Source organism: Lytechinus pictus, chromosome 7 (assembly GCF_037042905.1).
Source record: "Lytechinus pictus isolate F3 Inbred chromosome 7, Lp3.0, whole genome shotgun sequence".
Classification (NCBI taxonomy): Eukaryota; Metazoa; Echinodermata; class Echinoidea; order Temnopleuroida; family Toxopneustidae; genus Lytechinus; species Lytechinus pictus.
Genome location: NC_087251.1, coordinates 42,023,713 through 42,032,333, shown reverse-complemented (window position 1 = coordinate 42,032,333; position 8,621 = coordinate 42,023,713).

Sequence of the window (8,621 nt, the reverse complement as noted above, 5' to 3'; positions counted from 1 at the left end):
AATGAGAGAAATATCAGAGAGAGGTTGATAGAGAATGAGGGAGGGAGAGGGGAGGGGAAAGGAGAGGGAGAGAGAGAGAGGATGAACCTAATCATAAAGACTAGTAGCTAGTGAAATAGAGGCTAATTTATTAATTATGTTCTATCATTTTATCCACATTCACCACAAGACAATAATTGCATTTTCATGTTTTATTTCAATCCATTTGCTAACAAAGCTTTCTTGACTACATATAAGGCTGCCCAGAAATTAACCTCTTAATTTTCAATAGATAGGCCCTAATTCATTAAGTCAACAAAGTTTTGTCATTTGGCCGGTGGATGCTTGATATTTCTAATAACTGTGATATTATAACCAAGCAAAAAAGATCTTACAGGATAAGGTAAATTGGCAACACGACGGCACTGCGGACAGTGAGAGATTTACATTGAATTTATTTCCTGGCATTTTTTCAATATCTCTTTTGTTGAGACTTTGCTGCATGGGTGTCGGTAAAGTAAATCAACTTAACCTTGTTCCGCCAAGCCAAGATATTAGAACGAAATGAGAAAAGAGCAGAAGGTGATCCGTATCATCATCTGTCATCAAGTCTACCACACCTTAATGACATGTGTGTAAGAACCTCAACAAGAGTTGACACAATATAGTAAATAATACCAGGCTGAAAACATGGAAGGCGTAAGAATTCATAACAGATGGTTAACATGATGAAGAGATATAAAGATGAGAGGCAACAGAATGAATACACATGACGAGATACATGCCAACATGAATGTAGCAAACAGGAGTCATTGTACAGATAAAAGTTAAACATAAGAGGGAGAGACAACAGAAGGAAAAGAGAAACTGAACGACAGAAGATTGTAACAGATAGATGGGGATTTAAGATCTTTATTTTCTTTTATTATTATCTTTGTGTTGAGGGGGCAGAAAGCTCAGATTATTTCTGCTTATATTTACGACTGATAAAAATTAATGTACAAGTAGCTATGGTAGATTGTTATTTTTTATATACCATACAGAAAAGATATGTTGATGCCATCCTTGGTAGGGGTAATTAAAAAAAGAGGGGTGAGAAGAATGGAGGCGGGGGTAGAAAGCTTTAAGTTATTTTATTTGATACATACAACAGATTTAGTAGCTATATGCTCTATTGTTTGTTTATTTGTTTACACCATACAGAAAGTCGTGTTGATGCCATCCTTGGTAGGAGTAATTTAAAAAAGAGGGGGTGAGAAGAATGTAGCTGCTTGATGAGAACCACCCACTCCTGATTGAAGACAAGTGTTGAGGCCATGCTTCCTACCAGAGCATTGGATCCATCAACACAATGGTAAATAAAGGAATTAAGGTATGAATATGAAAGAAATAAAGAGCCATTGGGGGAGATGGAGAAAAAAAGGTCTTTCCTAATCTATCCACCACCGTGTCTAGGATGCCAATGAAGTGTTGACAAGCAGAGGAGTAAGGAATCAAAACAATGAAATGGTTTGTAGCAATGCACTGTGTGGTTCACGGTCATCTGCAACACTTCGCTACACTGAAGGAAAGAGAGAGATGGAGAGAGAAGGGGATAGAGAGGGGGAGAAAGGAAGAGAGAGAGGGGGGGGGGGAGGAGAGAGACAAACAGGATGCAAACAGAGGGAGAAGGGGGATATAGTATGAATGAAGGTTGGCAAAATGGAAGATGAAGAGAGAAGAGAAGGATGTTGACTGAGCCAGGGCAACGTGGGTGCCCTTTCCTGGAGAATGATACTGGTATGCAGAAGATGAGTTTACAGAAGAGACATACCAACCAAATCAGTGAGACAGGGAGAGAGAGAGAGACAGAGAGAAGAAAAAGTACTATGAACCTGAGATGGTAATGGGAGTCCCTGACAGAGGATGGGCAAGGATGAGTAGTCTACCAAATGAGCCTTCTACAAATAGGCTCTAATTTGTGGGGATGACACAAACAAGGATGTAAAGACCAAGGGGTGTGACTGACAGGGACCCTACACTCATATCCATTGTAATCCAATTACACCAGCCCTTTTGCTTCTTCAAGATGCCCTAAACGAAACAACACCCCCGACCCTCCCGTCTGATTCCGTGCGGCGCTGCTTCCGTCCCAAATACCACAGCAGCCGACCCAGCCAGCAATTCTGCAATTCATTGTCCCAACTGTTTATCTCCTAATCGGCAGTCAAGGATCCCCTTATTGGCATACAAAAGTGTAATTTTCCTCCCCCTTTTATGCAGTAATTTTCTACCAATGTGGCTTGAAGGAAAATGGTTAAAGTGACTAAGTGGCATATTCCTTTCCCTCTGTAATCCTAGGGCATTAAGTAAGCTTTATCAGTGTCTCCTAACCATAATGCACTTATACCGGCAAGAGTATTCATTGGCAAACCAAGGATCTAAATAAAACCCTAGCGTTTCCTTAGCAACACAAAATACAGACCTGTTGCATCTACTTGTAGATTCCCCACAGAAAAGTACAGACGAAGGGCAAAGCTTAGTTGAGGACTAACAAATCAATTAAGGCTTTATGTACCTTGAAACTCTTTCTAAGCTCTCATGGATCACACTCTGTCCGATACCACTTTCTCGGTAATCACTCCATTTTTTATTAATAAACTCAGATTTGCGGAGTGGTGTATCCCGGTAAGGATCTAATAGACGCTGTTTAATTTCTCCTGCACGCTACCTAAGATTTCCTGATATTAGGCGCCAATGCTGAGGATTTTAGACACAAGAAGTGCAATCAAATTGCAATATATTTTTGAAACCTCTAAATGGCAGGATGGTATGATGCGGTAATTGCTTTTTTATGACGCGACTCCCAATTAGCTAGACATTTAGAGACTTGGAGGTAGATATGGGGAGCTGGAAATGAAACACAAGTAGCTGTTGGCGAAGGGCTAATTTCTTTCAAACTGGATGAAATTGATTTAATGTTGACTTGTACAATATGGGAATTAATCCAGCCTCAGCACTTAATCACCACGCCTGTTGATTTGTCGTTGATGGCATATCACTTGTTGGACAAAGTTTCAAGGATGTCCTTTTGTTGATTTCAGTCTTTATTATAAGTAATTTATGATGACATATCAACATAGTGAATTTCAACTGGGGTATGAAAGTTTACATCACAATCGTGATTGTAATGCCTAACAAACTAATCACGCAATTATCAACTATTTTCTCTGACAAATTGAGAGACAGAATGGTTTGGGCATTCATTTAAGAAAACTAGGATTTGGCATGTTGGCAACATTTCCTAGGGACAGAATCTAGTTGTTAGCGCCATGCGAACAACTATAACAGGCCGAAAGTAGTACCAATTTTACAGGGATGAATAAAATAAACTACGCTGAAGGAAATGATATCGTGGCGCTTTTTTTGAGTGTTTTAACAAACCACCCTGTAATAACCATGTACCCTTGATATTGTGAATGGGTAGACGGTGAACATTTATCAAGATTGAGACATTGGTTATGCTCATGACTCAAAAGTACTTTGAACTCTGGCTTCCTTTGAACCTTCTGTTACATCAATTACCGACCCGCTTTCTTTCCTCTCTATGTTAATGGGAGTGCGAGGGGTGGAGGGAACAAACAGAAAAGTACAAGATGAAGGATGGATGGATGGAGGCAAAGAGAAAAAGAATAAAAAAAAAAAGAACAAGATTCCACACGGCACAATTCTGAATCCACCAGCCTTGCTTTTGGGCCATCAGATGCAGCCTCTTTCCCCATATTCTTTATACTTGTTTATTTCTTTTATTACCCCCATTAACAAATACAACCTTGACTCAGTCACACGTTGGAGGCTCTCAATTGTTACACACCCAGCTTGTTGGGAGAGCTATGCAAGGGAGCTGGACGCAGCAATTAGATTCAAGAGTAATCTGTCATGTCTTATTGTATGCCAGGCCGAGTGAAAGATGGTCTGCTGTTAAGGGCACCCATCATCAAAGCCATCGGGCTGGAGAATGGTCGGTATGAATACCCGTCACCCATGTTAACCCGGGGATGGTTTTCTCATAAGGAAAAGTACCGGTGAACCAAGCCTCTTGGAGGTGTAAGAATCGGTGAGTGATGGGGGAGGTCTGACATGGCCAACCCTAGAAAATATCATGAGGACGGGGACGAGACGGAAAAAACGGCCGAGGGTCCGGGCCAATATGATCTGATGAGGGAGGTGTGACAATAGCAGCTGGTTCACCACACTTCAGAAATTGAATCAAGATCACCATGAGACACACAATGCCACTAACACCTTAACTGGGTCTGGGGGCCGGCCAAGTCTTTACCAATCAACCTTGTGGCAAGTTTGTGCCACCTCCAATTACCTGGGACAATGTTGATTGGTGATGCTGTGGGGTAGGGTGGGGTGGAAGGAGAGCAGTGAGTATGCTTTCTGTGAGATGCTCTGAGCATGGGCAGTTAGGGTCTAGAGGAAGCCCGACTGTGGGAGTGGACAAGGATGGATGAAGGTGATGCAAGTATACGGTATCATCAAGGACACCAATTAGAATGATTAATTACTCTCAATCTCTTTTTACCATCATCTCTCTTGACATTGCTAGGAATAAAAGACTCCAGATGAAACCTCTTTTGTATCTTATCTATCTATTTACTTTCTTTGATTTCCTTTCAAACAGTAATGTCGCTTGTTTAAGAGAACAAAAAATGTCATTTCAACTTAGGAAATAATACTTGACCTGATGTTTTTCTCTTTAAAACTGATACACAGAACTCATTCAATCAACTCAACATCCTTCCTGAGAAGAAATCCTATCTGTTACAGATTATCTTCAAATCCCGTAAGAAACAAGACATTTTTTTGCTAATCCATTTTTTCTCTCGCAAAAACAGATATCTATGCCAAGCAATAATTGTATGTCTGCCAGTCTTATTTTTCTCAATTTACATTCTTCTAATCATCATGACCAAGCAAATCGAAGTGGATACTCTTATCAGGAAATGTATTTACCATTAAATTGTATCTTGTTTTTACTTCCATGGACAAGGAAGTGGTGACATAAGAATGAGGATAAGAAGGAAACATAAACACAGATCCTTTTCTTTCTCAGCAAAATCGGTGTCACTTCCTCTTTAATCTGTGAAGACACCTTTCTTTGTACTTTCTTCAAAGTATCTGACTGACCATGGAAATTATGAGTCAACTATCATTATTAATTGGACCTATCTTACTCTGATATGAACTGTCCACTTGTCAAGGATACATCAAGAAACCTTCAGGATTCTTAGACAAGCAACAGACTCCCTCTCCTTCTGATGTCAAAAAAAAAGAGGTAGAGAAAGAGTGGCAAACTTAAAGATTGATTTAAAAAAAGTTCAAATCAGCCTGAAAGAGTACCAAATAAAGTTTAAGGTGGTTCCTTCTTAACCTGAAATATTCAATACTAAAGGGAAAGAGTCCTTTGTATCATATGGTACAAAGCAAAACTTACATAATCTTGAAACACACAATCATTTAAAGAGCATATTAATGTAATGCCAGTTAACACCTAGCAAGTAGAATTAAGAACCAGAAATTCTTTCTCAACAACATCCGGGTATCAATTTTTTAATTCAGGATGGTTATTTTATCCCAATCATCTCATCAAATCATAGATAATTATAATGGAATTAATATAAAAGTTATTGGATAATATACTTTATCAGCCCTACTTTTTACCTATACCTATACCTAAAAATACAAATATAATTATTATTACTGTCATTACTTTCAACCAATTTTTTAGTTGAAAGTCAAGAAACCAAAATCTTAATTAATAGTTTGAAAAAGAAACTGGTATGAAATTTCTTATTACTTTAAAAAAAAAATAAGTTAAAAAAGCATGAAAATATGATGCCTGCTGATAATAGAAATGGCAAGCCAATTAGAATTCATCATTACAGCTTCCTATGTGGACAATAATTTGTTACCAATTGTTTATTTTGAGTACAGCTCTAGCAAGAGTGAAAAACTAGAGTCTTCTAATTTCTTTTCGGAAAGGATAATACGCAAGCAAGGTCAGAGTATCATTGATTCAGGAAACTTTGTTTTAATGATGGAGTAAAGTGAAAAGATATATTCCAAATAGGTATCTTCCTCTCACTGACATATATCCCATTAGTTATTTCTGTTTCTTTTTCTTGACACAAAACACGCACTTCCACTGATGAAAAGGCCAGGTAGATACAGAGAGCAAGAAAATGCTATTTTTGTTTCCTTTTCTTTGGCTTCTGAATAGTACAGAAGGCAATGTCCTTGCCAATGACACGCAATTTGGGAAGAAAATTAGATTTTTTTTCCTTCTTATTGGCAGATAGGGCTACCTGAACACCCAGCAATAGTGTAATCAACCTATATATGATTTTCACAAAGACTAGGAGCTAATGATTAAGAAAAATTCCTGCTTTATGGACCCTCTCTGTCAAGAAAATGACAGAATATGAGTGAGCTGCTCATTGGCTGAAAAGTAGAATAAAGTAATGGGGTGGGTAATTGTCTTGATCATAACATCCATTGGAATGAAATGTCATTGTACTTTTTTCGGAAGGAATTCAAGATAACCAACTTTTTGTGTTTTTTCCCCCCTCTCCTTTTTCTCGTTTCCGCGGCATCAATTTGGGAAGCATGTAAAGATGAGGACATTAACATCGGACCGAGGAATTTTTATTCATTCATGACTGTGTAGTTGGTGTCCCAGATTACGTGAATGACAAAGTACTGAGAAAGTATTATCGAAGATTGAATTGGTAAAAACATAAATAAAAAAAACAAGTCATGAGGAGCATCTATTCTTTAAACAAGGCTGATGACCATAAGGATGGATTGGGATTAGAGGGAAATTTGAAGAAAAGAAAAACAGATAATGAGAAACATATACAAATTGAGAGCTAAAATACCAAAATAACAAGATGAATTAGGGAATATAGAGAGAGAGAGAGCAAGCAAGGGGGGGGGGGGGGGCAGGGACAGAGGGGAATATGAAAGGAGATACAAATAAAAGGGAAACAGATTTACTAAAATGGAGATGGACCAATATAGTGTAAGGAAATCAACAAAGATATTGTTAAATATGAATATATTGATTGAACAGTCGTAGATTGATCAAAATGACAGACCAAACATACAATTTCTGGAATTTAAATCTTCACCAACCCACAGATGCAAAGAAGCATGATTTGTGTATATTTTTGTCCATTGATATTCACCTAGCAATGATCAGCTGACCATAGTGCAATGCACTATTATTGCCCATCTAACCTAAGTGGGAAATGCTCTATGAGATACCTTCCTTCCTTTACTAATTCAGGATTTACAAGCCGTTACACAAAGGAAAAAGAGGGCAGCAGACATGTTCGTTCCAAAGAAAACGTCAAGAACCCGTTTTGGATCCAGTTCTCAAGAGAACTTGCTGAGATGTAATCTAATTATTCATACTTTAAAGTTTCATATCTATGAAAGATATATGGATGACTTAACACAGCTAAGATTCTAATCACTTCTCAGATAACAAGCACTGAAATGGAGAATATTGATTATCTTTGTAATAATGGTAGGAATGAATCGTATCTTAACTCCCAGGAGATATTAGCATGTATTCATTAATTCATCAATTATTTTTCACATCGATTGATCGATTGATTATCAACATTACCCTTATTCAGATTACAGCCTATTATTTTGTGAAGCACTTTGAACCTAAGATCGACAGTCTTTTGCAATTGTTTCCTTTAAAAACACAGCTCCGTCTTCTTTGAAAAGAGGGTTGAGCATTGAGATTATGATTTTAAGTGCAGGTAAATAAATTACTTTATTCATAGACCATTATTATTTGACAAGAAAGGACAGTATGATGGCATGATTATATTGAAACAATATTCCAAATGACAGGAAAGAGATTAAGTAAAGTATTGTTAATGACAGGAATACCTTCAGTACTTATTTCCAAGATATTACTGTTTTTTTTAATATTTGGGATAGTTCCAGGGTAATTGCACAATGAATGCTATAAATCTTGCTGTTTCATTATTCAAGAATTCATGGTCACTTCCATGTTCATTAAAGAGTTATTCATAGCGTCAAAGTTAAGGTTATAAAGGCTTTATGAGAGCAACTTGAATAAACAAACAAATAAACAAACAAACACAATATCAGTGATCAGCATTTGTAAGATAACTGGGGCATGCTGTCAACCATGAACTTTTTGGCAACAGCCTCTTTTCTATCAACAAAACAATAAGCATACTTTTGTATAGTGCAAAGTAGTTCGATTTCAAGACACTTAGGTTGTAAAAACTATGAAAAATTGGAATAAGGATTAAGAAATCTGCACCCTTTCTCAGAAGAGTATCCAATATTAGATGTTACAGTACATGACGAGACATAAGTAGGTTTATACATCAAATATATAAGTATGTTGATTTATCAAGTATGTTTATTTATCAAATCATGAAAATTGAGACATGCACGAAGTCACTCTCATTTTCATGTGCACACAGATGTGTCATGTCATGGTACATGTATGAAATGCTTAAACAAAGATGACAACACCATCAAAACAAACAGCAATCGTCATTAAATATGGATGTGATGGACAATGCAGCCTACCAATGCGG